The sequence below is a fragment of the Micropterus salmoides genome, unplaced genomic scaffold (assembly GCF_014851395.1).
Source record: "Micropterus salmoides isolate LMB-PRFRI ecotype aquatic unplaced genomic scaffold, ASM1485139v1 Ms_hic_scaffold_5, whole genome shotgun sequence".
Lineage (NCBI taxonomy): Eukaryota > Metazoa > Chordata > Actinopteri > Centrarchiformes > Centrarchidae > Micropterus > Micropterus salmoides.
In genome coordinates, this window is record NW_024044237.1 from 32,798,637 (window position 1) to 32,812,226 (window position 13,590).

Sequence of the window (13,590 nt, forward strand, 5' to 3'; positions counted from 1 at the left end):
GCATGTTCAGTTGGTTGTCAATCAGGCTCTTGCTTACACAACAATCCCCTCTTAGTGAATTTCGCAAAAAAGTAGTTGTTATTATTATTCCAGTATTTATCATGATGATCCATTACTTCTTGAATTTAATTCAATTTTATTTATATAGCATCAATGCTATAACTTTTTACTCAAATCTGATATGTTAGTTAGTAGCTGACATTTTTGTCACTTACAGGCTACTAGCGAAGGTTTGTCAGTAGTTTTGCAATTCTTTCTCTTTAAATCACGACACAAATGACTTAATACATCTTACTTCACAAAGAATAGATTCACACAACCCACCATTCACATTCCCTCTTGCTCCTAATCACATTGATGGCCCAGGTCCAAGACTTAGAAGCTGCACTCGCTGAGTTAATTTGTTGTGTAAACACAACAACACACAGCTATTTAATTTACTGCTGCAACTATAACCATAACAGCCAAGTCACATGGTTACACCAAGACTCGTTAGCAAAGCAGCAAGATGCAAATGGGTATTATCGCAGCAGCTTGCAGTTAAATAATTAACTAATGAAAAGCCCAAACATATTTTTGTCAAAAAAATAAATATGCTGTAAAAAAGAAAAAACAATTAGCTTGCTGATTACATTTTCTGAGGAGAATCTGCTCCTTCTCTTTGTTTTGTAACATTGTAAATTGAATGTGTTTGGGTGTTGGATTGTTGTCCGTACAAAGAAAATAATTAGAAGAACACACCTTGGGCGCTGGGAACAAGTCATGTTTTTTTTCATAATTTTCTGACATTTTGTGTAGTAAAAGAATTAATTAATAACAAAGTACACACTGCTAACAGAAAATTGAACTATAGCCCAAATTATCATAAGCCGTAAGTAAAAAGTAGCCCAACTGGGCTGAACACTGGCCAAATTTGGCAACACTAATCTCTGGAAAACATATTTTAGTTAGGTTTTTCCAAATTCTTTTTGATTTTTTCAAAAAATCCAGTGGAATTACAAAAATGTAATTCCACCTGCATCCATTGTAATGAGGGGGCATCAAAAATATCAGTATCAGATGTCTCAGACACTCACAGAGAGCATGGAGCACATACTTGTGAACAGCCAGTGAAAAAGAGATGATTGGTTTTCTGTGTATGAAATAAAAAATGGACCTTTTGACTGTGTGCCTTTGTGACATTGGACATGATGTATGGATTGGCCATTGCTATTAAGTCTCAGATTACCCTTTAAAGGTTGTTTGGGATGGGGAAGTGGGTTTTCTGACTATGGTGCCAAGAAAGTTTCCCTCCACACTGAGATAATTCATCATTTTATTATTTGTTTGAATTTGAAGCATGGTTTGCTTACCAATTTTCTTACTACACATATACATACTGTACAGAAAACAAAACCATTTAATTTTACTTCTCCAACTGAATGCATTATTTGAAGCCATTGAGCTACTTAATCAGCTAACTTGTGTGTGTGTGTATGCGTGTCTCATACAATAATTTTGTTTTTCCTAGATCTAGTTGTTGCATTTATTGTGTGTAAAACCTTTTGGCAAATCACATACGTTTCGAGGAAAACGTTCTGAACTGTATCAGACTAAATTTTATTTAACGTAATGCAGATAGACCGAATCAAAAGATACCCCACACACACACACACACATGCAAACGCCCCAGAAGCAAAGTCCTGGCCAAGGCCCAAAGGCCTGAGCCCACAGGCAAAAGAGGGGGGAGCGCAGCCCACACAATCTGGGCACATTGAAGGCGTGTGTGTGTGTGTGTGTGTGTGTGTGTGTGTGTGTGTGTGTGTCCCAGAGAGAGGAGGGACAGTGTGAGAAGTGGGTGGAGATGAGACTCCTGAGGGAGTGTTGAGGTGTCTGAGCAGCACTTTAGTTTAGAGCCTTTGAAGGCACTGAAGTTTAAGTTAGCGGCAGTTGAATAACACTCCTACAACTCTGTGTTTTTACTGTATCTGTTCTCTTTTTTTGTTTTTGGACTTTACACCAAATCACTATGGGAGTACAACGGTTGTTGCCGTCCTGTGAAAGGAATTTTAAAGTTCCTGAAGTCTGAGGGGCGAAAAGAGAAAGATATTTCTGGAAGAGTCACCAAACTGGACCTGAGGTAAGTTTTCCTTGTCACTCATCATGCATGCTTCTTCAATTCACTTCACACTGCTGTTTATTGTGAGGAATAACACCATTGTTTATTATCACAATATTACTAAACACTGGCAAGGATTATGTATAAACAGAGTAGAAGTGCGCTAAACTATTCTTTCAACATATAAATCAGTCAGTGCATGATTATAATTTTAACCTAACAATGTGCTGATGAGGTTCCCATGGTGCTTTATAATGTTTTTGAGCTCCAACTGTTGCAAGAAACGCTTGAAATTTTAGAGAATCAATTATGTAATTAACTTTATTTTAGAGAAAAGAAAAACAGTGTGGGTGTGTATGGCTGTGTGCATGAGTTGTTCAGAGTTTCAAGAAGGATTAGTAAGCTTTCATTTCTGACAGTTTTAGCTCGGAGCGATTGCACGGGAGGGGAGGTAAAGAGCAGCAGTGGAAGCACATGTCAATGCATGCAGTTGAGCTCTTGATGTTTGAACTTTGGTCAAAGAGTCCCTCCCTTGTCTTAGTTTTTTGTCCTAGAGAGGATTTTCTCTGTGTGGAAATAAATTGCTCAATCAGATTTTTGTAACAGTGATGGCTCATGTACCCAAATCTTTGCGAAACGATAGGATGAGCATTTGTGTCTTTTTCAAAAGCTCCTCAGGTCAGGAGCTGGATTTTCTCTCCTGCTTAGTGTCCATTGAGTCCTGTCACTTCCCAATGAGGCCAGCTTGCATGACGCGTACTATGAAATAGAGGATGGCATTTGTGATGGATGGGAGCCAAGATAACCTTAAAGGACTGACCAATTAATTTCTGGAAAGGTGACTTAACATAATGGAAAGTCACACAGGTAGTTGCTTTGTTAACGTTGTGAAATGCAAATTGTATTTAGATGTTACTATCATTTGATGCTTTAATTTTAAGGCATGTTGGCGCATAATTGGGTTTCATGACCCTGGATAAATGCCATATCTCTGATAAGTCACTATAATTTGTTGGAGTATGATTAAGTGACTTTACTTACCTCATCAAGTAAAGTTTTAGGAAGCATAATTTCCACAGACCTGCTAAAATTTTACAGCCAGGCACATGCAAACCTTTCAGTGTGGCCTGAGAGCTTTTTAAATTGTAATTAGTCTGTTGACCTCTTCAGCTGTCTGAGCGTAAGCTGCAGAAAATCACCCAGATGAGTTGTCACATAGTTGTCACCTATTTTCTTCACTCCTTAAGGAAAGACTGAAAACTAGCAAAAGAAACAACAAGAGAGTGATAAGAGGGGAAAATGAGATGCAATGCACCCTAATGCGAACAACCGCATGCCAGTGCATCCCCCAAAAGACACTCACACTTATCTATCCTCTCCATTACCTACCCATCCCATACAGTCAGGTCCAATCGAACTGTCAGAATGCCTGACTGAAAGGATAGGCCTGCTAACAGGGAAAGCTGCTGACGCATTTCTGACCCTCCCTGCAATTATGGTATTTGTTGTGAGGCCTGAGTGACCCTCTGGGTGTGGGTGCGGGCGTCTATGGAGTTTAACTTTAAGGGACACCCCCAACCACTCTACTCAAACTTCCACCCATGACATGACCTAAGCCTGCACACTGTAGCTCTGAGAGGAGGCCCACAAAAGGGCGGTATTATAGATAACAACAAATAGTATGAATAATAGTAGAATTGAAATTGTGTTTTAATATGTTAGTTTTTCAAGCAGTCCATTTTTCTAAATGTTCTACTTTTATAACCCAAAATTAATGTAAAGCTCCAAATCTCTTAGTGTTTCCCACATTTACTTTAAATACCATCCCCAGAACATTTCCATGACTTCACACTGAATGTTTATGACTGCCCACAGTGGTGCACCAAGACAACTTGATGCTGTGACAGTAAAGATTGTGTTATTGTAGACTAGAGATGGAAGAATTATCCAGAGTCTTTGCTTAACAGCAACATATAAAAGTTATGGACATTTGGTGCAGGGTAGGGAGGAGCTTATTTACTGAGACAAAAAGCTTCCGTTTGCAATGGTCAGATTCAAAGTCTTTCACCTGGGGGATTCTGCTTCCCAGGCTGATGACCTTGAAAATGCAATGCAGTATTGTACAAAACTCCAGTATGAGGTTAGGATGAAAAAATATATAGTGATATAGTGTTCCATTAAAGGATGCTGTAATTTAACACAGAATAGTGTCATATGGTGTCATGGTATAGCTAAGCAAAGCATAAAATAATATACTGTATTGGGTTTGGTTATTTGGAGATATATACAGTAACACGCCATTATCTACCAATAACAGATTTTGTCACACCATTTATACTAAGGTATCCATCTTTTTAATATCTTTGGTTTCACTGGACCACTGTGCAGACAAATTAGTGGTACTGTGTCATGGCAATACAACAGTATAATGCAGTACTTGAGTTATTTCATTGGCTGAATTATGCAGAAATAGCACAGACATCCTTGCCTGGTTAGTTTACACAGAAAGAGTATCTTGAATGGTTTTCCAGAAAAGAGTATAACATCACAAAATAAATTACATATACCATAAAAGAGTTTTTTCCACAGATTTTGCCCCTATACTTTAGCATGCTATGGCTTAATGTTCAGTATTACAAAGTTTATTACAGCAGAGTTGGTAAAAGAAAGTCAGCATGAAAGAAAGTCAGCATATGGAACATCGAAACAGACATGAAGAAACAAGTCAGAGTTTACTGTGAAACCTCGAACATTACATTATGTGTAATCATGCTTGTATATTTTGTCCCAGTGACTGAACACTGATGTTTTTATTTATATTTATTTAAGAGAGAGACTCTCGCCCTGCTCTCAGGGCTTCTGAGTTTCATCAGAGTGCTCTGTAGTCCTGACAGGGTTAAGTACCTCCAGACAAGACCAGCTCAGGGCTGTTAGCTCAACCCAATATAACCACTCTGCTCCAGTTAAAGGCCTCCATGTCCCTGCTTCAAGCTGTGGGTGTGAGAGAGGTTAAATTGGAGGCCGCACCCTTCCCAACCTCTGAACCCTTCCAGACAGGGGTTAGGATCGTAACCCCACCCTTACAAAACCCAGGAGGTCTGATCTGAAAGTACATTCATGCAAAGGAGTTAGCTGTGAGAGTTTCTGCAGATGGCATTTAGTTTTTAGTAATTTATCCAGTGCTTTTATGTGGAATGAAAAAAAATAAAGCAAGCTTTAATTCATGTGAAAAACTGTCTCTTTACCATAAAACTCAATCCTATGGTAAATGGTCTGTACTTGTGTATCTCCTTTCTAGTCTTCCGACCACTAAAAGCACTTTTACACTACGTCACATATAGCCATTCACATACATTCATATACTGATGGCAGAGGTCCATCTGACCACTGACCTTCTGATAGTGGACAACCGCTCTACCTTCATGAGTCACAGTCGCCCCACAATTCTGATAGTAAGGTTGTATGAAATTTAGGAATAATGTTCCATGAATAATGTAGTCCAGCGCTAATGCATGGATCAAAAGAGAAGAATGGATTACATCCTCGACTAGAGACTGGCGTTCTACAGAGGTCAAGTGTCAGAGTCATTGAGCACTGGTAACAGTCATGCAGGAAGAAGTAATAAAGTGAGAGCAGAGTGCTAGGGGGCAGTTTCCATAACTGAGAACATGTCAGAGTGAGGAATGGGGAATGATGGTGACTCGTTCAGGCTTATTCAGGTCCTACCTCTAACCCTGCAATGCTTAGAACTGGATCTGGAAGCAGGAAGACATGTCAGGGAAAGTGTGGCTGCAAAAGTAAACGTTATTTGAATGTCAACACCAGTCCACAATTGTTATTTCTCTCATGGTGGTCTGGCAAGGCTCAGTGATGTAGGGATCTGATATTTTGAGTAGGCTGTCAGGGGGCGCCTGTCGCAAGGGAAGGTTTTCGACTCCGCCCAGCTGATGCAACACCGGCGATTTTAATCATGTGCACCTCGCACTGTGAGTCCAGACAACAATGTAACTGGTAGAGCAATTTGCAATATAAACATCTTAAAACTGAAGCGTAGCCTTGCTCTGTTTTGGACTGTGAGCCGCACTTCATCGGAGCTGCTGAAGTTAACGTGTGAATTTGTGATGAGATTTCTGCCTGATCAGTAGTGTTTTAGGTTGGTTTCGGTTTCACATGCAGCATGCTGTCCCAAACTGTGTCGGTCTAATAACGGTCTAAAGGGGATAGTCTATATACCAGCGGATCAATAACGTCATGCACAGCAGAGTAGAGGCCAGGTAGACTTTAAAATAATGAATTCACATTAAATGATGACGTTAGTCTTGTAATATTGCAATTTGTTTCTGGACATGTCATAGAACACTTTGGGAAAGTGAATGTGCAGGAAGTTTTGAACATGAGCAGAAAACCTGCTGAAACACATGAGCCATTAAAGTCCAGGAGTTTATAACTGAATTAACATTAATCAATTTATCATTGAGGTGAAAAGGTCCCACATAGGCCTATTAAGAGATTATTTCCCCAAACGTAGACTCAAAATAGAAGGGAAAGCTATGTGTACATGTGTACTGACAGCAGGGATTTTATTAAATTAGAAAAGTTGATCTAAATGAGAAAACATATTTAAAAGCAATAGATGCAGAATGCCTAAAACCATAAAATTTTAATATTTTTATCACATACTGCCTGAATATTGTGTTTCACTTTATATAGATGGAGAGACGTTGGTGTAGTTTTTTTCACCAGACTGCAGGAAAGTCTTTTCTGGGGGAGGACTTCCAGACCCTTCACTTTATTTTTCCCCTCCACTGTTTAAACTAAACCAATGCTCTTGCATTTCAGGAAAATTACCCCATATATTTACTACAATGCAAGAAAATAGTATCTGGGTCGACACACAGTTTATGTGGGGAAACATTCCCAGATCCCAGGTTAGGTTTGGTCTCTGAGTTTAGGCTATGATGTGGAGGTTGACAAGGCCATGTGGAGGCGGATCACACTTCTTCATTATGAACCATGATTACTGACTTGGCTGTTAATGCTAAAATTGTGAGCTTGGCCACTGAATTTTTTAAACAATTCCTGAGGATTGAGAAGTGAGAGAGGGGAGTGCAGCGCTTCACTGTGCTGTTATTAAAGATATGTCTTCAGCAGTGGAGAGCCATTGTTATTAAAAACACTGTATGGGTGCAAATGAAACAGACTGTGTAATAAGTTATTTTGTGTTGCAGAGTTGATCATTCTCTGCGGGATTGTCACTACAAACAACACCTCACACATATCCATTTTGTTCCATTGTTTATATGAAAATAGTAATACGTGTAGCCTAAAAACTCCGACTCTGCTCACCAAAAATAATTCATAAATAAATATGAGGCGGAAAATTGGCTGTGCAGTACAGAGTACAAAGGCCCTAAGCCACAACATCATGCGTACATGCCCCCATTCTTTGCCAATTGGTCCAACGCGAATCAATAAGGCTCAGTGAATTCTCAGTGGATGTTTTCTATCAAGTGGGGGGAGAAAGGATGCCATTATATCAAAACCTTACATTGTGCAGAGGATAATGCAAGGTATTCTACAGGCCACATGCAATTCAAATATCTGCTGACAATTTACAGAAACCCTTCCAGCTGAATAGGGATTAGTAGGGATGGTAATGTATTATTCTCAAGGATGAGGTGGAGGACAAAGCCCCTTAACTCACCACCCGGATAGATAAATAGAAACGTTGAGGCATTTTAGTTGTGAAGATTTGTAAAAATATAAGGAATAATTATATCTACCCTTTTCCGTCACATTCTGAAAACTTTAACCTTATTTATCTGCTAGTTTACTAGTTGTACCTGTCCTTTGATTGTTGTTTGTCATCACTTCTGCAAAACACTTTCCCAGACCCCAGAGAACTTTTAACAGAGCTTGAAATGCTAAAGACCTGCACGTCTCACAGAGTGTCCATGGCCTTTTATCTGAATGGGACCAGCTGCTGTAACACCGTGTTGTAGCACTTAATTGTCAAATTTGACATTTTGGGCTTATTTCACCATGTGAATCTTTAAGGAGGATCGAAACATCACTTCGCTTTGTCGTCAACAAATTTGGGGTGTTTTTTCCACCATGATACAAGATTGAGCACTTAATAGACTGACATCTGGTAAAGCCTCCCCATCCATCATGGCTTAATACTGCAGCACAGACTCATTACCGTGTCAGATTGTACCAAGGTGCAGACTAAGGATGTTGATGTTCTTTTATAGATGGGGAGAAAATTGATCTCCGCAATTATGCAAAGGAGATGTAGTCTGAAAATAAGTTTAGTTTCATGTGGAGGAAAACTTGTTTGCACCATCATGACTGGGCCATGAGAGTCAGATGAGGTAAAAGGGCAACATCCTCAGATGGAGCATTTCACATGCAGATTGATGCAGTATTGATAAAATAAATATTAAACAAATAATATTAATAAATAAATATATATATAATAATAATAATTAATAATTCAAAGTTAATGTTAATTTGAAATTGCCTTAAATCTGATACCATAGCAACTACACTGAGTTGTACTAAACAAATGTTAATCTTTTCATACTGCTTATAAATTCTAAATTGTGTGGATTTAAAATAAAGTGCTATCAGTTAGGGTGCACCGCAGGTGTAGAGGTGAACAGGACAAAACTAATGTCTGTAGATCGGGTTACTGCAAGGGTGTATAATTTCAATAAATGATTAGATAAACACGTATTTTCATTCGTTTTAAGTGATTCCTTTTGAAACGTCCAGATCCAAAATTGAACCTTAACGCAATTACCTCCTTATTATATTTCAGACGAATCTCGGCAGCTCCCCATTCTTTCCTTTCTTTTGGAGAATGGGGGTGTAATCACTTCACAAAAACCAGGAAACAGGTTAATGGGATGAAAGCAGTCGGAGACGGAGCAGGAGGAGGAATAATGCAGTATAGTCTTCAGTGTAAAAAGGAAAACCCTGAAATCTTTTAATTCCCTTATAAGACCACTTTCTACCATTACCATTTTACCACAATTTACTGGTAAAGAACCTTTGTACAAACATATGGAGATTATTCCCTTTATGCCACTGGGCTTGACAGGACCTGCTGTGTGCTGTTGGCTCTTTCAGATCAAACCATATTCCCTGCCCTCCCATTATAAACCGCCCCAGGATTTACAAAGCCAGATTGGCAGCTATATGGATCCGTGCTTCAACTTGTCTGTGTTGCAATAGTCATAACACAGGAAATGAGTGGCTACCTTCACACTGAGTGAAATAGTCTATGTGGTTAAAAGTAATTTGCACCAAAGAGTGGTAAAAAAGTGGACAGTGACTGTAAAATTATATAACCAAGAGCAGACAGCAGGAGCTGCACCTAAGCATTCTTTCTTCATTGATTTTACTATTACTACTACTGTCTAATAGAATTATTACATTGGCTTTAATTGTTATATAGTCAAACTTAGTCAATCAACTAATCAACTGAACTCAGTCAGGTTCACACTGACAGACAGGTAGTGGAGATGAGGAATGAATAAAGCTGCAGATACTGCTCTGTGTGCTGGGAGCCATAGGGATGAAATGCGATCCAGGAACATGGTGCAGGACATGTGGCTGCAGGTTGCTACCTGGAACACACACCGGTATGGAGGTGTGTGTGTGTGATGATGTGGGTGTGATTGAGATGGTGTGGGTCTGCATGTGTGAGCTGACCTCAGCGGTAAAGGCCTGAGGTTTCTAGCCTGCAGCACTGGATGTTTGGATGAAAACAAGAACATTTCCTTTCAGTGCAATTTCAGGTTCAGTCGAGATTACCGGCTCCACTGAAACTCTGAGGCCCCATCCACCCTATTGTATTTTTTTGCTGCATTTGCACCTCCTGTTCAGACTAAAATGACAAAAATGAAGACCTAAAACGAAGATGTTTGAAAACGCTGCAGACCCCGTTTTTCGTTTTAAAACTGCGGGTAGCGTTTTAGTGTGGACGGTGCAAAAACGGAGGTCTTTAGAAACGGTGACGCAGACGCTAATGATTGAATCTCATAAGTCACGCAAAGTAGAAACACGATGCTACTGACAGAGTTTTGATTTGGTGTTTTTATTCAAATATTCTGGACCGTAGTGTAAATAATACTAATAGCCTACACTTGTAGCCTACTGTGCATGTCACTGTGCAAGAAGGTTGCGAGTTCAAACCCCGTTTGCCCCGACCTTTCTGTGTGGAGTTTGCATGTTCTCCCTGTGTCTGAGTGGGTTTCCTCCTGGTGCTCCGGTTTCCCCCACCACCAAAAACATGTTAGGTTCTCCAGTCAGTGCTATTGACCAGACACTGGTAAAGATCTGGAGTTTGTCCCCGGGCGCTGCACAGCGGCTGCACACTGCTCCCTTGAGGGTTGGGTTAAATGCAGAGAATGAATTTCGCAACATATCTTCTTCTTCTTAAAAAAATAAAATCTTGCGTGGTTCTTCGTCTGTATATCTTTATTCTGAACGGCCACTAGATGTGCATTTTCTGTCGTTTTAATGTAGACGATCAACTCTGATACGCAGCTAAAACGCTGCTGTGGACGGAGATCGTATTCGTTTTAAAACTCTGTTTTTTAAACAAAAGCGTAGTAGTGTGTATGGGGCCTGAATGACATGTCAGTTCGCAGCTTTTCCACAAGTGGCAACTGGCAAACTTCTCATCTGTAGTAGTGACAGACTGTGGTAGTGACTGAAAACTAACAAAATCAATACAGTTTTGTTCATACTGATTTTGGATTATTTTAGGTTTAGAGGTGCACTTCCACGGTAGCTACCTCTATACGGAGTGTATGACATGAGTATGACTATTAATGAGTGTAACGATGAGGCAAGTACTGCTGATTTGTGGGTTCCATTACATGTCTGGCACAGTGTTCATTACATTCAAATGGAATTCATTATGTTTCTTGATTTTCAATCAGAGTGTAATCCATCCTCATCTCCCACGTAAATCACCCTCCTCTGGTTTATCACTAAAGGCTTTAGCCACCGATTTACCTTTGTGTCAGCCTCGCAAGAAACACTACAGGAGAAAATATTTGTGTAAGTATTTCTCCTATGAGTTATGGTGTTGCCAAATGGTGTTCGATGCTCTGTATCCTAAATTACAAAGATCATGGCTCATATGTAATTTCTTTGAATAAGACAAATGTTTTCAGATTTCAGAACCCAGTACTGGCCAAATTAGAGATCTGTTGTTCAACAGTGGCTGCACAACTGATTACAATGATTGAATTCCTTGAACAGACAAATTAGATATGTGACTAATTTCTGCATTGCTGCATTGCCTGCAGATTTTTCAGAAAAAGAATGATCTGTTGCCAGGTAAAGTTCCTGTTTGGTGATTTCAGACTGGTACTGTAGCGCACAGATTAGTTATCAGATATATCAGATGAAATTGGTAAAAGATTTGTAAAACCGATCAACAACTGTGTAAAAAAACGTGTAATTCTTGTGTAAAACTCAAAGTTGCACGCCTGTATACATAAAACATATGGAAAGAAGTTAACTTGACTTCCAAGGTGCATTTCTCTAGCTAAGAAGATTGTTTTATTAACTGATGTGTTTTTTTGCAATTTGGGTGAACTGTTTCTTTAAGAGGAACCTGAATTGCACTGCTAAATCCCTGTTTAAGACATTTGAATTTAGACAGATTTGTTCTGCCCACAGGGATAAGAATAATGAAGTGTTTTCTAAAGACAACATCCATCTTAAACCTGTCATTATTACACTGAGGATTACTTTATACCATTTTTTATAAAATCCCTGTAGATCCAAATCTTTGAGAATAAGAACAATAAGAAATTTGTATGTATATGCATGTATTCTAATCTAGGAGCCAGATACACTGTTGCACAAAATAAATAGTCCACTTGGATATGCATTCACGCAGTGAGACCTGCAGTCTATGAGGTATCTCATGATTCTTTAGACTAAAAAGAAAAACCCTCAAGTACCATATGTGTGGTGTCCCTGACTTAAAATACAACTCAGACCCTGGACTAAATTCTGCTAAAACTGTTTGCTTAACCTGGCCTCTGAGATAGAAAAGATAGAAAAATGACACTGCTGAAAATCTTGCAAGATTACAAGATTCCTTAAATCTCTTCCAAAACCAAAATAGCGACCCTTACTATAGCAATCTGATTATCAGTCAAGTGCCATTACTTGAGATAAAACCCCACATACCTGTCACCCTCTACTGGAACTCCCAGCGCCAGTCTATCTGGAGACACAGACCTGAACTTTCTGTGCATTCTCTACCCAGGGACAGTCGTTTTCATAAACCCAAATATAATTTGAGGTATTCATAACTTTGTGGCACAATATGAAGGCATCTTTTGTCTTGGCACTTTCTGTGTCGATGTTTATTTAGGACTCCTAATGATCTAATGATGTGATATGTCAAATGGTTTAGATTTTCTTTCATATCTGAACTAGCTTATCTTTGTAGAGTGAAAGGGGTCAAAAGCATGATAAAGATCTTTTCATTGCTGTCCTCGGGGGAACGTCACTTCTGCCCTCCAGATTGTTCTCTGCGGATTGCTTTTAGCTCTGGATGGGCTGTCACAGCACAGTGAAGGGCAAAGTGTTCTGCCCTCCAGTTCTCTCTACTGTCAGTTCTGGGTGTTGTGAATATTGAGCTGGCATGATGTGGCTGTGCATCAAATGGGCTCACGTTGGCTCATGAATTTTCATGTTTCTTATGTACATTTTGGTTTTCTGTTAAAGAATATGGAATCCACATGCAAAGGCTGGACTATTAAATCCTTTTTGCAGTTCATATGCTCAATTATTTTCATTCCCCTTTGGGTTACACATAGTTGTTTCCATCAAAATGGGGTTGATTTGCAAATTACTTGTTAATTGGTTTTATGTGGAGCCACGGATGATAAAGAATCACCTGCCCTGCGTTGAGAATGGTGACAAAAACGCCATTTGAAACAATAAAATTAACTGATTTTGTCATTGTAATTTTTCAAGCATTTGGGCTTCATGTACTTTTTTCTATTTACTAAAGATGTCACTTAGTGGGCGCTTTTACTGGGGGAAAAATGCCTTTGTAGTAGACACAAAAAATTTTATATAAATAAATATAAATAAATAAAAAAATTGTATAAATAATAAATTTAAATAAATTTGAGTCTTATGGGTGAGTCTTATACATTAATTTCAAGTCATTAAGATTTAGCAAGATTTCATCCATTCAGAATCTATTTTATGCATGTTTGGAATAACCTAAAGAAATGTTGCCATTAAATTAAATGCAGCATTCAAGACACGTGTTATTAGCAATGTAAATGTTTTAAATAATAAAGGCTTTGGTTTTCATCTATGACTCATTTAATGTACACTTAGTGATTTGTCTGTTTATGTATTTTTAATATTCCATGCTGCTATTTTGGCCATGTCACCTTCGTAAAAGGGATATTGAAATTTCAATAGTGTGGGATCCATGT

At 38.9% G+C, this 13,590-nt stretch overlaps 1 protein-coding gene across 1 annotated transcript in view; it reads left to right on the forward strand.

Moving 5' to 3' along the window:
- The first annotated feature begins 1,878 nt into the window (after window positions 1-1,878).
- The window catches only part of fat2 (FAT atypical cadherin 2), a 113,787-nt gene continuing 102,075 nt past the window's right edge, over window positions 1,879-13,590 (forward strand). The window contains 1 exon segment of the mRNA XM_038699096.1: window positions 1,879-2,119. The gene's annotated coding sequence lies outside the window, so the exon portion shown is untranslated.